This window comes from Lemur catta, chromosome 12, assembly GCF_020740605.2.
Source record: "Lemur catta isolate mLemCat1 chromosome 12, mLemCat1.pri, whole genome shotgun sequence".
Classification (NCBI taxonomy): domain Eukaryota; kingdom Metazoa; phylum Chordata; class Mammalia; order Primates; family Lemuridae; genus Lemur; species Lemur catta.
This window is the reverse complement of record NC_059139.1, coordinates 87,187,893-87,209,631: the sequence shown is the minus strand read 5'-3', so window position 1 is coordinate 87,209,631 and position 21,739 is coordinate 87,187,893.

Genomic DNA, 21,739 nt, shown 5'->3' with positions numbered 1-21,739 from the left:
TAAAGTATAAATTATTTTATGCAATAGTCTTTACACCTAAAGTGTGAAAATGTCATTTTTAGTAATTTTCTCTGTTCATTACTTTGAACCAACTTTGAAGTAGAAGGGATATGGCTTCCCTAAAAGATAGCCTAATGCTTTCATATATTAGACAGTGGGAGGTACAGGTTTTCCACTTGTTAAAGATGGGCCTCTATGTCTCTATGATTAATTATAAGATTAACTTATTTCCATTTTGCATGACAGGAAAGAAAAATACATGGCAAAGAATCACAAAAAAGTGCATTTTTTAAAAATCAAGAGATTTAATGATGTTCATGAGAAACTAATTTATATAATGGCAGATGCAAAATCATTGAGTCTAAGTTAAGATGTTTATTCTCAAAGATGTTCTAAATTATATAGGCAATTAAATAGCTAATCACTGCTCAATGAACATTCTAAATATGCATTTCATAACTAATAGAATTTGGAAGTAGGAAACGTTCTGAGGTTTCCAAAGTTATTCTAAAACCTATAGTGTAAAGTATTTCTCAAAATGTAGTCAACATTATGTGCAACAAAATCTTAGGAAGTGCTTATTTTAAAAATCAGATTATTAGATTTTATTTTGGACCTATTGAATTTCAAAGGAAAATGGACCAGAAATTTAAATTTTTAACATATCTCATAGGTAACTTGTACAACCTTATCATTCAAGAACCACCTCATTTTAGTAAATTAGAGACTAAAGCAAACTGATTTTGTTAAGATCCCAAAGCTGAGATTAGAATTAAAAGTAGAAGCCAGCCTTCCTGCCCTCTAGTCTAAAATTCATTATCCTATACTATATGAACAGGGAAATACTTTCCCATTTCAGGCCTCAGAGTCCTTGCACTATTACTGGGAACTACTGACTACATGTAGAGGCATTTCTTAAGTTCTATCTTATAATCTTTGAAAAGTAAAAAATAAAAGGTTATTATTAAAAAGGAGATATTACTGTTTTCATTATTCATCACCATTTAAACTAATAATAGTTTGATTTCCTGTTAAAGGCAGTAGCATAAAATTGTCTTTGCTCCTTTTCTTACTATGAAACTAAATAACAAGGAAGTCAAAAACCATAAATCAAAAGATAAACCTAAGTGTGGTAGATTGTTTGCCCAAAGAAAGCACAGTAATGCCTTCTATAACTGAATGTGCACCCTTTTACAATGTGACTTTGCCACCCCTTAAAACTGGTTTGGTTCTCTGATGTTATGCGTCTTTCTAGCCTCAGCCATTACAGGTCTTGCAGCTTCTTACCCTCTTAGAATACAGAGACCACCATGCAGTGAAGATACCCAGAATGAAACACCATGCAGAGAGAGAAGCCCAGATGTTCCAGCTGTTTCAGCCATCCCAGTTGAGCCACCAGCTAGCCACAGCCACATAAATGAATCCAGGTGAGACCAGAAGAACTGCCCAGAATTAAAAGTAATAAATTGTGGTTTATTTAAGTCCCTAAGTTTTAGAGTGGTTTGTTACACAACAATAGACCATTAATATGCTAAGAAACAAGCATAACCCTAAACCACAACATATGAAGAAATAACCACAATGCTAAACCACAACTGCTGTCAAGTGCAGTGGAAATAATACAGAGATAGGGAGGGCTCCATGAGAGACACAAGCCTCTGCAGGACTTGAGCAGAGTGAGGCATTCATCACAGTAGGTGGGATACACCAAAACAAAAAGAATCACCCTTCACTTGAGTGGCAAACCAAGTTTCATAAAAAGGCTATGGAACCCTCAGTAAACCTCATTTTATACCACAGAGTGGCAGATACTGCTGGGCCTATAAGAAAGCGTATAGACGTGCAATCTTTTCAAGTGAGTTGTTGTGGGTGAAACAAGGTAGTGGAGACATTATCTGTTATAAGTAGCCCTGCAGAGAAGCAAGAGAAAATTACTACCCAAAAAGAGAAGAAGAAGGGGAAGGAAGGAAGGAAGAAAAGGAAATGAAGGGAAGGGGAGGGGAGGGAAAGAGAGGGAAGGGGAAGGGAGGAGAGGAGAGGAAAATATACTTGTGGCTTCACTATATGCCAGGGAGACGTCTTGCTAACTCAGAATTGATTATATTCCTAGGGTAGAATATTAGTGAGAATATGTTCAAAAGCCGTGGTCTGTTAATAAAGTTCAAACTGTTTGCTGCACTCTACTCAGCCCTCCTCTGCACTATACATCTATATCTACATCATCCAAATAGCTGATTCAGGTATGTATTAGAGGTAAATAATAGTCATAAAAAAATTATCTTGAGGCATATACAAAGACCTAAAGAAAAAAATACGTCAAATGGAAGGCAGACAAAAAATATGCAAGACTGAAACACAAATAAGATAAAAAAATTAACACATAAATCAGGCAGACAGACAAAAAATTGTACTCTTTAAATAAAAGTAATTTTAAATATTATAATTCCTCTGAAACAAAAGTTCAAATAAGACACGATAAGATTCAAGGGAAAAGATCAGAAAATAAAGTTAATGAAAAGTGATATGTTGGAATCAAAAAACCATTAAATAAATGCATGTTACATTAGAAGCACCAAAAGGGGGAAAAAAACATTTCTGAAAACAAATAAATATAAAATAAAAAAGATTTAAGTATTAGAAAGAAAATTACTGCTATGGAGCCAAAGGAGATCCAACATGTGTACAATTGACATTCCTCAATAAGAAATATAACAGAATAAATATTCAAAGATATAATAAAAGAAAATTGTCCAAAAATAAAGGAAGAATTAAATGGATAGATAAAATGGGCACATCGTGTATCAGAAAAAAGTTGCAACAGAATGATTGGCACATAACCTGGTAAACTTACTAGAGTTTAATGATTCTCTGGGGGACAAGAAAGAATAAATTCTCCTATAAGAAAGAATAAAATCTGGTTGACCTCAGACTTTTAAAAAAAATCACTGTAAAAGACAATAAAGCACTATCTACCAAGTCCTTAGGAAAGGAAAATATTAACCAAGAATATTCAATGTCAACAAGTTATCATTTCAAGTATAAAAGTAATTAACAGATAATAGGAAACACACAAGAAATCAGATATAGCTCCTTTGAGTTCTTAAGACAACTACTGTAGTATATAAGTAGATATGAATGGAGAAATCACGGTAAAGACACTACCCAACCATGAGAATTAGAAGTACTATAAAATAAAATTAAATGTTTTAGGTCAATTTTAGAAATAAAAATATAATCCATTTCAGGAACTATGAGGGAAGGAGATGTGGGAGAGGAAGTAAGAGAAAGAGGAAGATACATATCTCTACAGCTCGGGGCACCAAACAGATATTGAATCTTTTTTTTCAGGATATTAAGGGGGTACAAACATTTTTGTTACATGTTATGACTTTGCCTCACCCAAGCCAGGGTTAGCGGTGTGCCCTTCCCCCATACAATGCTCACCGCATCCATTGGTTGTGAGTTTACCCACCCCATCCCCCAGCCCCCAATGAATATTACTACCCTGTGAGCACCTTAGTGTTGGTCAGATATTGAATCTTAAAGTGATAACCTGTCAAATCATGATTTATATATATAAACACATGGAAAACTATGAACATCTCAGACCATTTAGCAAATAAAAATGATTAAAAACTAAAAGCATATCACAAAAAAGACAGGCTTTAAATCAAAGGTGGCTGTCAAAATACTAAATGTAAATGAGGAGAAAATATCCCCTATGTGTGTGTATATAATCCCCTCAGATTAGATCAAAAAGGAAAAAAATGTCTACATAAAAGGGTGATTCTGAAAGGCTTAAAGAAAAAGAATAGGAGAAAACAAATGAGTAAACGAACAGACCAGAAACTGCTGGTCACGGAGGAACCAGACACCCACCAAGTTGCAGACGAGAGACCCTGTTTCTCCCTCGCCCGTGGTGAGGGCTGCAAAGCCCACTCCTGCCTGAAGGAGGGATGGCGTCTAAAACAGGAAACCAAAATTCAACAAATAATTTTAATAAAAAATAGCCCAACTTCAACATGCCTAACCAACTCATTCAACATTGATTCAACAGCATTAACAACTTTTTAAAACTTTTTCACTATATTTGTATTAATAAGTCATTTCAAACTGAGAATTTAGATGAGCTTATCTTAAATTTTTTGAAGACTACTATTTTTAACAGCTGTGTTTCAGGGTTGCTTTTACAAAAACAATAGTTTTCTTTTTTAATGTAATTTTTTTAAACTATTTTTCATTCACTGGCACAATTTGCTTTTTCACTCTAGGGAGAAAAGAGGAAAAAGGACTATCTGAAAGGTGATGGTAACCCACAGAGTTTGATATTTTTTCACATTTGCATAATTTTCACAATATGCTTCAGTGCTTCTTGAAAATGCACTAAAGTGGTCTGACAGCCCCTGGAAAGCTATGTTATTAATATAACCTTCTATTCCAAGCAGCTGAGAAGAACTGTGTAACTCAGAACTATTAGCTATGCCTAACGCTAGAGAACAGGACAACAGGGACAGCTATCTCATTCTCCACCAAGCTGCGTGTGAAAGGTCTTCCTCCTGACTATATGATCACTAAGGGTGATATTCTAGGTAATAACTTAGCACCAAAATAGAAAGCCACCGGGATAATTTTCACAGGGAAGTAGCAAGTTCAACAGAGACCATGGCTACCACAAGGTTAGACATACTAGTAAGAGGGAAAACTCCAGCAGAAAATATCAAATATGTATTGTAAGTGCCCAAATGGGGGGATAAATGAGTTTAGGTGATTTAAAGAAATAGATTGACAGAGAGAGAGAAGAAAGAAAGCAATTAAGTTACATGTACCTAATCATGACATCCTTAAATTATTCTAGTTAAGCCACAACATATGAAAGGGTGTTCACTTTAACCTTTCCTTCAAAATGGATCACCAGGTTTGGGGTGAAAGCTTGAGTCAATAAAAAAGAAGGATAAATCCCCAAGAAAAGCTGCTCTCTTATGGTCCTCTAGTAAAATAATTATACAAAATTCACACTACATTCATGAGTTGATCAATTATCTCTAAATAAACTTTAAAAATGTGTCTATTGGGTGTTACACGTGAGATTAGCTGGGAACATTATTTCCTTGCTGTCTTTGAGGACAGGTGAATTTTGTACTGAGAGGCAGGGGCTGGGAAAGTATAAGTGCAGGGACGTGAAGGAACCCACAGCTGAACACTGAATCAACTCTTTATTTTCCTGTGGTCTAGATGTGCACACAGGGCCAGCAATTTCACTTTTAAGCCATTAACTATTTTAACAGAATCACCAGCTTAAGAAATTACCTATGCCTTAGCTTCATGTAGCTCACCACACAAAAACTAGAAGGCCAGCTGGACTTTGCACTCATATATTTTAGGACTGCCCCTATCCCAGGAAAGAGTTAAGAAGTTTTTGTTTTTAAAGCCTTAGGAAAGTGACAAACAATGATCATAATGAAAACATGGAGTACCCACGTGTGCCAAGCTTTCTCACACATGCTATCTCGAGTGGTCCAAGTGCAAGAATTCAAGGAAGGGCTTGAAGAGAATATAGGGTTTTGTTTTACGGGGTGAGGTTGGGGGTGGGCTAAGAAACAATGGAAATCTTTAAGTGAGGGAGGATGGTTCTGGTTCTTGTATAGAAAAGACCAGTATCTCCCTCCAACACAGTGTCATTAGGGCTGACTGTGGTAAAAATGAACCCTGGGAGCTATGGCCTTGGGTATCACAGAATAATTTGCTCTAGCTTAGTTGTTCATTGGAGACATGGATGCTCTGAAGCAGTAGGCCAACCCAGTTGTATTGACTAAACATTCTAAGGAGGCTGAAACAATGGGCAGTGTCTGATCAACTACGCTCACAGAAGAGAGCCCTTACCCCAGATTTCTGGCCTAAGTAAGCTTTCTAGGGTAGGAGGGCTTTCCTAGTCATGACTGATATCAGATATCTTGCTAACCTATGTGAACAGGGGCTTAGATTTAATTTGATTTCAAACAATAAAGCAATATGACTGTCGTACACTTGAGTGTTATAAAACAAATACATCTCTGTCTCATTTGTTTCACAGTCACAACCATAGTCAACACAAGCTTTTCCTCAGCAAAAACGTGTTGTACTCAAATACCATCGCCACATTAAATTCAACTGTTACCCAGGGTTTTTAGTCTACCATTGCATTGCTCTGTTCATCCTTTGCCCACAACACGGCTGTTGTGCAAATTTAAATGAAGTTGAGAAATATTTTTATCTAATAGCAGTTAACAGATGACATCTATGTGAAGATGGGACAAGATTTCTAAATTCAAGGCCAATCACTGAGACCTGTTCATTGCTAAGCCCGAACGTCAGCGTGGTGGACGTCAGTAGCTCAGGGGCTCGGGCAGGCGCCTGTCTTTCTGAGCCGGTTCTGTCTATGCTCACTGGCCCAAACATGTGTTGGGACAGCTAAAAATTGTCAGGGCAAAACACTGTAGCACTGCAAGCAAAGATGCTCTCTTTTGACACTTATATCTTGTGGTTGGCTAAATAATGGCCCCAAAGATGTTCACATCCTAATTCCCAGAACCTATAAATGTTATTTTATATGACAAAAGAGATCTTGCAGATATGAGTAAGTTAAGGATCTTGAGATGGAATTATCCTGGTTATCCAGATGGATCTATGTAATCACAGTGTCTTTATAAAAGAAAATTAGGAGATCAGAGGGAGGAGAGGTTACTGTGACCATGAAAGCAGAGATTGGAGCCATGTAACCGTGAGCCAAGGGATACAGGAAGCCTCTGGAAGCTGGAAAACGTTAGAAATCCCTAAAACCTTCAGAAGAAACCAGCCCTGCCAACACTGTGGCTTTAGCCCAGGAAACTAATACATATCTCTTCTTTTCCATATTAATCCAGAGTGCTTGATAATTTACGTTGTGCTTTTATACATAGCTGACCTAAGACTTAAACTGGTCTAATATTAGTGTAATTTTCCTACTCAGACCCTGGAATTCACGCTTTTTAGGCTAGAAAGAAAGAACAGAAATCTATCCACAGGGATCATAATGAAAACACAGAGCGCCTACATGTTCCAGGCTTTCTCACACATGTTATCTAATGTAATTCTCACTATAGCCCTGAAAAATAGGTGGTAGTTTCCCAATATTTTACAGAAGAAGAAACAGGCCCGAAGATTAAGTAATTTTCTTCCTCAACCTACACCTCCTCCAAGAATCTTTCCCTAATGCCTCTCCTCCCTGCGATTAGGCTGGGTGAATCATCTGGGCTTTCTCACCTCCGCAGCATTCCCTGAACTCTTGGCGTTGAAACTGAGGGACTCACCTGCTCACCACGCCACCCTCCCTAGACAGCCTCGCAGGCAGGAACTGTGCTTCGCTCATCTCTACGTCTCTGCTAGAGTGGCCGGTATATAGTTGGGGTTCAACATATGTTTGATAAATGCATGAATGAAGTATGTACAAAATTAATACAAAAGGTATGAATTAAGTAAGCACAAAGGAGGAAGGCTAGCTTTGATGGTCCACATGCCTGTCCAGACATGATGTTAGGGATCTTCTGATCGCCCTACGAATCCTGTGACCTCAGTGAGTCTTCTCAGTTAGCAACGAGTGTTGATGATGTACTTCAAATTCAAGGAATCAAGAAGGAGATTTTAAAAAAAGAATTAAACATCTCTGATTCTTACCTCCAGTTGTTTCTAGGTAACACTGCAGCTAAATTCAAATTTACATAAATTTTTCCTCCTAAACGATCCCATAAAATCCTCTGTGTTTATCTAAGGAAAAATATACCATTTCTAGATTAAGTACCTACACAATTTTTTTGACAACCTACCTTGTTGGCAATGTTTTTAGTCATTAATTTCAGATTCAGGAAGAAGGAATTCAACTATTTTTCACAGTGCTGCAGAAGTCATATATACACATTTCTGCTGAATCAAGCACAAGATAATGCTATACGATGCACTCACCTGAAACACATCACCTCAGCCACCATACGTTACCAACGATTAAAACAAAATGAGAACCAGTTTTTCAACCCAGTAGTTTACCTAAAAGTCTCTCTTAGACAGCTTTGACCTTTATATCATGAATTTCATTTTGCTGTAAGCTCTTACATTTATATTACTGCTTAACATGCACTCTTCATAGAAATCTGCCCTAACAATTTCTAACTGTATTTATTCAGTTTGAGCAGTCTGCTTAACTACTAGCCTAAAATGCAGTACAGTTACCAGAAAAATAATATTTCCTGTTATTTCAGAGCTGTGAAGGTCAGACCAGTTTCATACAAAGGGAAATGAAATGTTTTGTGTCTTTAGGCTGTGTAGTATAATTTAAATGCTTTCCTTACTGCTTATGGTAGAGCCTTCCACTATTCCTCATGTTACTGTTTTCAACGTTGTTTCCCCTGCCCTCTCTCCCACACCTTTTTAACTGAGCAAAGTTATTTCTAACACTCTGCTACCTATAGAAATTATGGAACACATACAGTCATTAAAAATTTCAGTTAAAAGCTTTTCTAACCAGAAAGCAAAAAGTATATTAATGAAACAGTTCTGCAAATTTCTTTAATCAAGTAATTAACCCCTTGGATAAAGTAATTTATTTAATTCTCTATACTATTGTGAGGAGTCAGATGATCCCATCAAGGCTGCCTATTGCTGAGGTCCTATTAAACTTGCACACAGTGGCAACATAAGCCCAACCCTGGTGTAAGTGGCTGATTTTCAATGGAGACTTTTTAAAATTTATACATAATATGTGTACATTTTTATGGGATATGTGTGGGTATTTGTCACATGCATAGAATGTGCAATGGTCAAGTCAGGGTATTTGGGTATCCATCACTTGAGTATTTACCATTTCTATGTGTTTGGGAACATTTCAAGTCCTCTCTTCTAGATGCTTTGAAATATGCAGTACATTGTTGCTACCTGTAGTCATCCTACACTGCTGTGGAACATTAGAACTTGTTCCCTCTATCTAACTGTGTGTTTTCACCCATTAACCAACCTCTCTTCATCCTCCCCTACCACCCACACACCTTCCCCTGCCTCTGGCACCTATTATTTTATTCTCTATCTCCATGAGATCAATTTTTTTTAGCTCCCACATGTGAGTGAGAACAGTCGATAATTATTTGTTTGTGCCTTGCTTATTTCTGTTAACATAATGACCTCCAGTTCCACCCATGTTGCTGCAAATGACATTATTTTATTCATTTTTATGGCCAAATACTATGTCATTATGTAGCTAAATGCATGGGCTCTGGAGTCAGAAAGACCTGGGTTTAAAACCTAGTTTTACCAGTCATTTGCTGTGTGAACCTAGGCAGTTGGCCCAACCTCCTTTGTTCTGCATTCAATAAATTGAGCACCCACTGTTCTATCACTATTACTCTCTGCTTATGGAATTCCAGAAAAATAAGCCTAGGTACAATTGCAAAATTTGCAAATATTTTCTTCATTGAAAATTTAGTGAGTACAAAAACCAGGACAGGACCACTACAATATGGTAAGAGGAGAAGTTCTACAGGACCAAGCACTATGTCACAGTTTGGGCCTTAATACAGCCAACCAATGCACATCACAAAAAAACAAAGCAAACTTAGATGGGATTGGGATAAGTACTAACGTCAGGGGAGTCCAACCTTCTGGGCGAGACACAGCAACAGGTAAAATTCCAGCTATATTCAAAGACATTTAAGTGGCAAGGTCTAGGTGCGTGGAAAAGCACTTGACAGTCCTATAGCTATTCCACAACACACTGTGGCAAGAAAGATGGAGCTAAATAAGGAAAAAACTGATATGTTAAAAGAAAGACCCACCTGTTGGGGCAATAGAATAGAAGAGAAATGAAGAACGATAACCACAGTAACCAGTTCTTAGTAAGGTAAGAAGGAAACGCTAAGTCAACACACAAGAAGTGCTGTGACATAGTAACTTTCAATATGACCCCAAAAGATATTCTATTAGATGATAGCAGAATCTATCCCACAAGAGAGGGGCTTCTCTAATTTAAAACCTTAATTTATAAAACCTACAGAGACAATTACCTAGCCCAGCTCATTCTTCCAAAAAATAGTTAGCCAACTAAAAAATAGCTTCCTGAGCCTAGTCTATTCATCATTGACTGTGTTTTCATGCTGTCTATTCTATTCTTTGCAGCATCTAATGTCTTGATTTCTGTTGGATTTTTATTTTTATCTCTCATTTTTATTTACATTTTTAATTTTTAATTATTATGGGTACATAATAGTATATATTTATGGGGTACATGTGATGTTTTGATACAGGTACACAATGTGTAATATGCAAATCAGGATAATTGGGGTATCCATAACCTCAAGAATTTATCATTTCTTTGTGTTAGAAACATTCCAATTCCACCCTTTTAATTTTTAAAATATACAATAAATTATTAACTATAGTCACCCTATTGTGCAACTAAATACTAGATCTCATTCATTCTGTCTAATTGTATTTTTGAACCCATTAACCATCCCCACTTCACCCCCCACCACCCTTTCCAGACTCTGCTAACCATCATTCCTAGGCACATACAACCTACCAAGATTGAACCACAAAGAAATACAAAGTTTGAACAGACCAATAACAAATAAGGGGGTAGAATAAATATTCTCCCAACAAAGAAAAGACCAGGACCTGATGGCTTCGCTGATGAATTCTGCCTAATATTTGCTATATTCTAAGAACTAATACCAATCCCACTCAAACTATTCAAAAAAAATCAAGGAGGGAATACTTCCAACTCCTTCTACAAGGCCAATATTACCCTTATACCAAAACCACGCAAAGAAACAACAACAATAACAAAGACAACAACAATAAAAAAAAACTATGGGCTAATATATCTGACGAACATAGATGCAAAAATTCTCAACAAAACACCATCAAACCAACTTCAATAACATTGAAAAGATCATTCATCATGATTAAGTGGGATTCATCACAGGGATTCAAGGATGGTTCAACATACACAAATCAATAAATGTGACACATAACATCAGCAGAATGGTGGTTACCATTTCTTTTTGAGCTCTACCAGTTCACTATTTATCTCTTTCTGTTGTTTTATCATTTTTTCTTTGTGCTTTTTCTTCTCTTCTCAACGTTCTTCCATCAAAGACCATAGTTTCTTATATTTTGCTAAAATGACCCAGCCTCTGCCCTCCTTTTTTTTCAAAAGCCCCTAATAACTAAGATGAAAATAATGAGAAATGAACCAGCATGGAAGGTATAAAGAGATACTATTAAAAATATATGTATATCACATATAAAGAAACATACAGATATATATAAAGAGAGAGAAATACTTCAAGAAAAAAACCAAAGGACAGCCAAATGTTATGCCAGGAAAACTACACCAGAAAGCATATTTTAAAAGCTTAATGGAAAAAATAGTTCTTTTATAAAATTAATGAAATAAAATAAACAGAAAAAAATTGTGATTTGAATGAAACATTAGAAATATTTTTAAAAGCATAAACACTATTGAAAACAAAGTCATAAATAAGGAGAATCACATTGAGGAAACTGAGCAAAATAAAATGAGAAAGAGAAAATACTGTACAAAAAGTAGAGAGAAAATGAAACAATATGACAGACAAAAAAGTTCCCAAATTGGCATCCTTGGTATTGCTGAAGAAGGAAATAAAACAAATGAGACACAAGTTTGCTAAAAGATATAATAAAAAATACTTTTATAAAGCAAAAGATTGAAAAGGCATATTGCTGGCCCCTCCAAAATTGATATAAAACAATCAACTCATAAAAAAATAAATTTAAAAACAGCAGACGGACAATAGAGAGGGGAACGTGGGACGGCTGTACCTGCCTCACCAGCGAGTGAGGGGGGGTTCAGCCCCACAGGAAAGCGGCCTGTTCCCCCACTGACCCCCACTCCCACTCAATTAGGGATCTGCCTGAAGCCGGTGCAGAATCACCACAGGGGACGCGGGCTCTGCGGAGAGGAGACAATAGCGGGAGGCATTTTGGACCCCAGAGCCCTGTGGGCGGACTGCAACCCGTGGGAGAGGGTTCGAACTGGGCTGCAGCGAAAGACATCTGGGGGACGTCGAACTGTCTCCTTTACGTGGGCAGCTGGGTTCCCTCAATCCCCGGCTCCTCCGGCCACTGCCGGCCCCTGAACATTCGCCCCCAGCACCAGCGACCAGCACGCGGGCAGCCGCCATTGTCGGGGTCTGCAGCCCAGCCACTGCGGAGTGATTGGGAACCAGGCGGCTCCATCCCCTGGTCCACAGCCCCCCACTAGGAGCTCCACCTTTGCGTGAACACTGAGAGCTTCCCCAGTCGCGAGGGAGCGGAGCGTGGACCTTGAGGACATGGGGGCGGGCAGAACATCGCCCCCGGGAGCTGCAGCAGCCGGGGTGCTGGGCGAATGCGGGCAGCCCCCCCTCCCCGTAGCCACTGTCTTTCACGCAGAGAGAGGCAGAAACCACCTTGGGAGAGGAAGAGGCAAGGAAAAAGTCGCTTTTCATCTGCAATTAGAACAGCCCAGTGACTGGACTCTCAAACCAGTTTCAGGTCAAATTAATTCTCTGGGGCTGGACCCAACAGGAGCAGCCCCCCAGCTGAGGTAGCAAAATCCTGAACAACACATGAAGGGCTCCCCCTAGTGACAGAGGAGGCAGCTTACCTGGGCTGCTGCACAGCCCAAGATCAGCGCACACGGCCTGCCTCTATCCAGGCTAAAGCTGAAAGAAGGGACCTAACGATTGATCCAGATGGGAAGGGCTCAGCGAAAGAACTCTGGGAGTATAAAGAATCAAGCTGAAACCTTGCCCTCTAAAAGGATTACTAACTAGTTCTCTATCAATTGACACAAACCAGACTCGAAATAGCAACATGTCACAGGAAGAATTTCAAACATGGATCAGAAATAAGCTGAATATTATGCAAGAAAAAATGGATAACCAACACAAAGAAACCACAAAAAAGATCCAGGACTTGGAAGAAAAATTCACTAAAGAAATCGAAATATTGAAGAAAAATCAAACTGAACTCCTGGAAATGAAGAATTTATTCAGGGAGCTACAAAACGCAATGGAAAGTCTCAAGAGCAGGGTAGATCAAACAGAAGAAAGAATCTCAGAGATCGAAGATAACACTTTCCAATTAAATAAGTCAGTCACATAGATGGAGCAAAGAAATAAGAGAAAAGACCAGAGTCTACAAGAAATGTGGGATTATGTGAAGAAGCCTAACGTGAGAGTTATGGGCATTCCTGAGGGTGAAGAAAACAATAAGCAAGGGTTGGATAAGCTATTTGAAGACATAATTGAGGAAAATTTCCCAGGCCTTGCCAAAACTCTAGATATACAGGTTCAAGAAGCTCAAAGAACCCCTGGGAGATTCATACCGAATAGGAAGACACCATGTCATGCAGTTATAAGACTGACCAAAATATCCACTAAAGAGGCCCTTCTTCGAGCTCTAAGGAGAAAGAAACAAGTAACATACAAAGGAAAATCCATCTGAATTACGCCAGATTTTTCAACTGAAACCTTACAAGCAAGAAGAGACTGGGGCCCCATTCTCACTCTTCTGAAACAGAATAATGCCCAGACTAGAATCTTATACCCAGCTAAGCTCAGCTTTATATATGAAGGTGAAATTAAGACATTCTCAGATAAACAAAAACTCAGAGAGTTCACCAAGACAAGACCAGCACTCCAAGAAATACTCAAAACAGAGCTACACACGGACCAGCACAAGAAAGATCCAAGAATATAAAACTACTCAAGAGAAGATAAAAACCCAGTTATCACAATGGCTCAAGTGAGAAAACAGAATAATGAAATTCAACCCAACATGAGGAACAGAAATCAATCTCACTTATCAGTTCTCTCATTAAATGTGAATGGATTGAATTCCCCACTCAAGAGACATAGACTGGCCCAACGGTTAAAAAAATACAAGCCAAGTATCTGCTGTCTTCAGGAAACTCATCTAACCTGCAAGGATGCATTTAGACTGAAAATAAAAGGGTGGAAATTGATATTTCAAGCAAATAGAAGCCAAAAGAAAGCTGGCGTGGTGGTTTTAATCTCCGATAACTTAGTTTTTAAATCAATAAAAGTAATGAAAGACAAAGATGGTTACTATATACTGGTGAAGGGTACAATTCAACAAGAAGACATAACTATACTTAATATATATGCACCCAACTCAGGTGCACCCAGATTCATAAAGCAAACCCTACTTGATTTGAACAAAATGATAGATAACAGCACTTTAACAGTCGGACACCTTAACACGCCGCTGACAGTACAGGAGAGATCCTCCAAACAAAAAATAAACAAAGAAATAATAGAATGCTAGAACAAATGGGCCTGACTGACATCTACAGGACATTCTACCCAAAATCCACTGAATATACTTTCTTCTCATCAGCTCATGGGACATTCTCCAAGATTGACCATATCCTAGGACATAAAGCATGTCTTAAAAAATTTTAAAAAAATAGAAATTATACCATGCATCTTCTCAGATCACAGTGGAATAAAATTAATAATGAACCCTAACAGAAATTCTCATTCCTACTCAAAGTCATGGAAGCTAAACAATCTTCTTCTGAACGATTATTTTATAAATGAAGAAATCAAGATGGAAATCAAAAGATTCTTTGAATTAAACAACAAAGGAGACAACTTATCAAAATCTGTGGGACACAGCTAAAGCAGTCCTGAGAGGAAAATTTATTTCCATAAATGCCTATATCAAAAAGACAGAAAACTTACAAATAGACAATCTAATGAATAGACTCAAAGAGCTGGAGAAGGAAGAACAGACCGACCCCAAACCCAGCAGAAAGAGAGAAATTATTAAGATAAAATCAGAACTAAATGAAAAGGACAACAAACAAACTGTAAGGGAGATTAATAAAACAAAAAGTTGGTTCTTTGAAAACATAAACAAGATTGACACACCTCTGGCTAGGCTAACCAAGAGCAGAAAAGAAAAAACTCTAATTACCTCCATCAGGAACATGAAAGGAGAAATCACGACCAATGCCACAGAGATACATGACATCATCTATGAATTCTAAAAAAACCTTTATGCACACAAATTGGAAAATGAGGAGGAAATGGACAAATTTTTAGAAACACACAGCCTTCCCAGGCTCAACCAGGAAGAAATACAATTCCTGAATAGACCAATATCTAGATCTGAAATCAAAACAGCAATAAAAAACCTTCCCAAAAAGAAAAGCCCTGGACCAGATGGGTTCACACCTGAATTTTACCATACCTACAAAGGAGAACTGGTGCCCATCCTATATAAACTATTCTCCAATATCGAGAAGGATGGAATTCTCCCCAACACATTTTACCAAGCCGACATAAATTTAATACAAAAACCAGGAAAGGATGCAACAAAAAAAGAAAACTACAGACCAATATCCCTTATGAATATAGATGCAAAAATTCTCCATAAAATCCTAGCAAATCTAATCCAAGTGCTTATCAAAAAAATAATCCATCACGACCAAGTGGGCTTCATCCCAGAGATGCAGGGATGGTTTAACATACGCAAATCTATAAATGTAATTCACCACATAAATAGAAGCAAAAATAAAGATCATATGATCCTCTCAATAAATGCAGAAAAAGCATTTGACAAAATTCAACACCCTTTTATGATAAGAACACTTAACAAAATAGGCATAGACAGGGCCTATCTAAAAATGATACAAGCCATATATGACAAACCTACAGCCAACATCATACTGAATGGGGAAAAATTGAAAGCATTCCCACTTCAAACTGGAACCAGACAAGGCTGCCCACTGTCCCCATTACTTTTCAACATAGTATTGGAAGTCCTTGTGAGAGCTATCAGGCAAGAGAGCAGAATCAAGGGAGTCCAAATAGGGAAAGAAGACATCAAACTCTCACTCTTTGCAGATGATATGATGTTATATCTAGAAAACCCCAAGGATTCAACCAAGAGACTCCTGGAATTGATCAATGAATTCAGTAAAGTCTCAGGATACAAAATCAATACACACAAATCAGAGGCATTCATATATGCCAATAACAGTCAAACAGAGAACCAAATTAAGGATTCAATACCCTTCAAAATAGCAACAAAGAAAATAAAATACCTTGGAATATATTTAACTAAGAAGGTAAAGGACCTCTATAGGGAGAACTACGAAAAACTGAGGAAGGAAATTGCAGAACATGTAAATAGGTGGAAAACCCTATCATGCTCGTGGATCGGAAGAATCAACACTGTTAAAATGTCTATACTGCCCAAAGTGATCTACAGATTCAATGCAATCCCTATTAAATTACCAACATCATTTTTCACAGATATATAAAGAATAATTTTACACTTTGTATGGAACCAGAGAAGACCCCATTTAGCAAAAGCAATTTTAAGCAACAAAAACAAAATGGGAGGTATTAATTTGCCAGACTTCAAACTAAACTACAAAGCTGTGATTATTAAAACTGCTTGGTATTGGCACAAGTGCAGGGACACAGACCAATGGAACAGAATAGAAAATCCAAACATAAAACCATCCTCATATAGCCATCCAATCTTTGACACAGCAGACAAAAACATACTCTGGGGAAAAGATTCCTTATTTAATAAATGGTGCTGGGAAAACTGGGTACCCACATGTAGAAGACTAAAACAGGACCCACAGCTTTCACCTCTCACAAAAATCAAATCACAGTGGATAACAGACTTAAATCTTAGGTGGGAAACTGTTAGAATCCTAGAAGAAAATGTAGGAAAGACTCTTACAGACATTGGCCTAGGCAAAGAATTTATGAAGAAGACCCCTAAGGCAATCACAGCAACAACAAAAATAAATAAATGGGACCTGATCAAATTAAAAAGCTTCTGCACAGCCAAAGAAACAGTCATGAGAATAAACAGACAACCTACAGAATGGGAAAAAATTTTCGCATACTACACATCAGATAAAGGACTGATAACTAGAATCTATTTAGAACTCACGAAAATCAGTAAGAAAAAATCGAACAACCCTATCAAAAAGTGGGCAAAGGACATGAATAGAAATTTTTCAAAAGAAGATATAAGAATGGCTAACAAACATATGAAAAAATGTTCGACATCTCTAATTGTCAGGGAAATGCAAATCAAAACCACAATGAGATACCACTTAACTCCAGTGAGAATGGCCTTTATCAAAAAGTCCCAAAACAATACATGTTGGCGTGGATGTGGAGAGACAGGAACACTCATATACTGCTGGTGGGACTGTAAACTAGTGCAACCCCTATGGAAAACAATATGGAGATACCTTAAACAGATTCAAGTAGACCTACCATTCGATCCAGCAATCCCGTTATTGGGCATCTACCCAGAAGAACAAAAGTCATTCTATAAAAAAGACACCTGCACCCCAATGTTTATAGCAGCACAATTCACAATTGCAAAGATGTGGAAACAACCCAGATGCCCATCAATCCACGAATGGATTAGTAAACTGTGGTATATGTATACCATGGAGTATTACTCAGCTATAAAAAATAATGGTGATACGACATCTCCTTGGTTCTCCTGGAGAGAGCTGGAACCCATTCTATTAAGTGAAGTATCCCAAGAATGGAAAAACAAGCATCACATGTACTCACCAGAAAATTGGTTTCCCTGATCATCACCTAAATGCACATCGGGGAAGGATACCAACTGGATATCAGACTGAGGCGGGGGGTGGGGGGAGGGGATGGGTGTATGCCTACATGATGAGTGCATTGCGCACCGTCTGGGGAATGGCCATGTTTGAAGGTGCTGACTTGGGGAGGTAGGGGGTGGGGGGAGGGGATGGAGGTATGACTACATGGTGAGTACCAGGCGTACTGTCTGGGGAATGGACACGCTTGAGGCTCTCAGGGGGATGGGCAGGACATGGGCAATATATATAACCTGAGCTTTTGTATCCCCATAATAAGATGAAATAAAAAAAAAAAAATAAGTAAAAAAATAAAATAAAATAAAAACATCAAAAAATATTCTAAAAAATAAAAAAATACAATTAAAAATAATACATGTAAAAAATACAGTATAACGACTTTTAAAAAAGAAATAACATAGGAAATGGCTTGCTCTATTTAACTTTTTCAATATATATATATAGTTTGTTACACAATTAACCCAAGTTAATTACACAAACTCCTATCATTTCCAAAAATAAATATGCATTTGAAAGTTAAAAAAAATATCAACTCAATCAACTCCAAGGTTCCAAAGACAGACTTAAAAGATACCACTAACACTTGGGCAAATAAATAAATAAACTCACCATGGGGGTGGGATGAGAAGGAACTGAGTTCACTCGCCCTGAAAACTTTTGTTACCAGAAGACAGTGAAGCAGGTCTAGGGGGTCCAGGACACAAAAGAGTGAGTAAACATTTTTTTTTTCCCAGCCAAGCTGTGTAAACCTGAGGAGTCTCAAGAATAATTGAAAAAATAATAATTAAAGGAATTAATAATTTACTGGTAGGGTAAATTGATTCCACTCAAACATAAAATCTGTTGGAATTATTGTGAAAATATAAAAATATAAATATTATAAATCATGAATATGTTTTAAAACAATCTACTTAATAGATATTGAGAGAGACAATGAAGGAAAGAGTATGGTATTAATATAAGGAATGTAAGTACATTGATTTTTCTAATTTTGCAAGGCAGGTTATCACTGAAATGTTTAAAGTTGATAAATCAAACAATGGAGGTAATGTTATTTTAGAACAGAAACAGAAACAAAGACATAAAAATAATAATATAATCATGGAAATTAAAAATAATATGCATGCCCTGTTATTATATAAGACCTTATGTTGTAATGATTTTAAATCTTCATAAATCATTCCATAAATTGTGAGTTCAAAAAAAGAAAACTATTCTAGAATTATTTTTTTAAAGCTAAAAAAAAAAATAAATGTTAAGGATTAGGTCAAAAAATAAACATGCAAACATAAGTGACTAGCCTAACCAGATATTAAAATATATTACAAAGCTACAGTAATTTTGAAAACTACATAAATAAGTTAATTGAACAGAATGCAGTCTAATAATGTGTATACAGTAGGAACTCAGTATATGATAAAAGCTATATTTTGGAGCAGTGTGAAGAGATCTGTTGGTCAACAGAAGTTTTGGAGAAAACTAGCAGCTGCCTGGAAATGGATCAACATAAATCCCCACCTCACTCCTATCAAAATAAATTCAAAATAGATCAAAAGTTTTTAAAAGTTGTGTATACACATATCCTTTGATTTAGCAATTCCAATTCTAGGAACTTTTCCAATTTTTATATTTGCTAATATCTAATATACGTATTACTGGAGAACAATTTCTAGGACCTCTATTTAAATTAAAAAGCAAGCTACAAAACAGTACATCCAGTATGTTTGTACTTACATAGAATATATAGCAAATATATGATGTATATTTGTGTACATATGCCTGTGTGTATAAAGTTTACACAAGCATAGAAACATTTCTAGACAGGATATGCAAGAAACTGAACAGCGGAGGCCCGGTGCAGTGGCTCACACCTGTAATTCTAGCACTCTGGGAGGCCGAAGTGGGAGGATCACTTGAGGTCAGGAGTTTAAGAGCAGCCTGACCAAGAGCAAGAGCAAGACCCCATCTCTATAAAAAATAGAAAAATTAGCTAGGGGTGGTGTTACATGCCTGTAGTCCCAGCTACTCGGGAGGCTGAGGCAGGAGGATCACTTGAGCTCAGTAGTGAGAGGTTGCTGTGAGCTATGATGACACCACTGCACTCTAGCCAGGGCAACAGAGCAAGACTCTGTCTCCAAAAAAAACAAACAAAGGAAACTGAATGATGGTTGTCTCTGGGGAAGAGGGACTAGTTAGCTGCATATCTGGCAACAGGAGATTTCATTTCATTGTGTAACCACCTGTATTATACGGATTCCTATCATTGAAATATATTGCTCTTTGGATTCATAAAAAGATCTCTGAAAGCCCCAAGTAGCAGAGGCAGCCAGAGAAGCTGAGCACTGACCCAGACTTCCTGGGTGACCGTGGAATTACTCCACGAGTTACAGGCAATGTTGATACAAGTTACAAATTGCTTGGTTAATGGAAAACAAAAACTTGAAAGATACATGGACTCAGAGCGACGTTACACTGCTGTAATATATCACCTATTCAAAAAGTTAATTCTTAGCCACTGCTAACATGATCTTAATACTATGTTGGGAAGATAAAAGGATTCTATTCATGGACATGTATTCTAGAAACCTATACTACAGCTTAGAAAATTATGGAACTTTAATTCAGTATCCAATTTGGTCTCCTTTACTTGAGAGCAGATATTTTGATTTCAAGGCACACTTCAACTGTGAAAAATACGTGGTGATGTCTGAGGTCCCCAAATACAAGGGTCATAGCCAAAAATAATTCTTTTGTAGCCAATGAAAATTTTATTTTCCTAATCAACTTACAGATACTTCATCGAACTAGATCCCAATTATAAGGCAGAACTTTTTATCATGTTCTTTGTGGTAACTCCTTAAGTTTCAGCACTTCAAAAATGACCTTGGAGCCATAATTTCACATAAATTTTATGTAAGCCAAAGAGAAATCAAGGCCTACAGTGTGGCTCACATGAGAATGACACACCCAGTCACTAATGTATTTTTGTAGTCAAAGAAAAAGCTCCATATTATGTAGTCTGAAAGCGTTTTGCAGTTGAAGAAAAGAGTATGTTTTTAGGGCAGATGGTGATGGTGCTTTCAACTTGGGGAAAGGTAAATAAAGAGGAGTTCAGGGTATTGTTGCAATTTAGATGTAGTTTATTCATCAAGAAAGCTCTTGAAAACCTCTCACAAGTTATCTACCTGTCATTTCCTAACTGGACTATAGGCTTCATTTATTGTTTTTATAAAACAGGAAGAAGAGTCAGAAACACATTTAGTGTAGAGATTCTAAGGGTTAGATACTATAAAAGCAACAGAAATTAAAAAGCATTTCACTAAATAGTGCTAAGTCTACCATTTATATTTTACTTATATGTTTATAACACATATTTTTAATTATAAAATAGAGAATGTAAGTACATTATAATTGTAAGATAACAGATTAGTATTAATATAGTAGAGTCTAATAACTATCCCATTTTTTATTAGCCCACCTCAATCTTATTGGCGATAGAAAATCGTATTTCCAGTTTAATAGACTTCTATCAATCAATACTTTTTTCCTCCCTTTTTCTGACAAAGCCTCATGTTATCTGCTCCCTACATGGATTGAAAAACATTCTTTTTCATTAGACTCCAATAATAAAACTAATCAACAAACAATAATTTATTGTATACTATCTGTAAAGCCCTATGTATACTAGGCTCTGTGAGACACCAATGCATTTTTTAACAGCTTCAAGCCTCCAGATGGAAGGATACTAGAGAAAATCCATCTCAGTCTTGTTCAGGGGGTCCTTGTCATCTGAGTGTTTAAGCCTCCCAGCAGATTTTAGTTGGCATAGGTAAGCAAGAGTCATCATAAAAGGAACATAATCATTTAAATTTCCTTAAAAAAATTTTGGTCCCACACAAACATTTCTCTCCACTTACCACTAACACCTGTCTCATACTAACATATTTGCACGTCATTCTTTTACCAGATATTTACAACATCCCACAATACAGTGTAAATAAAGTACCTATTGAT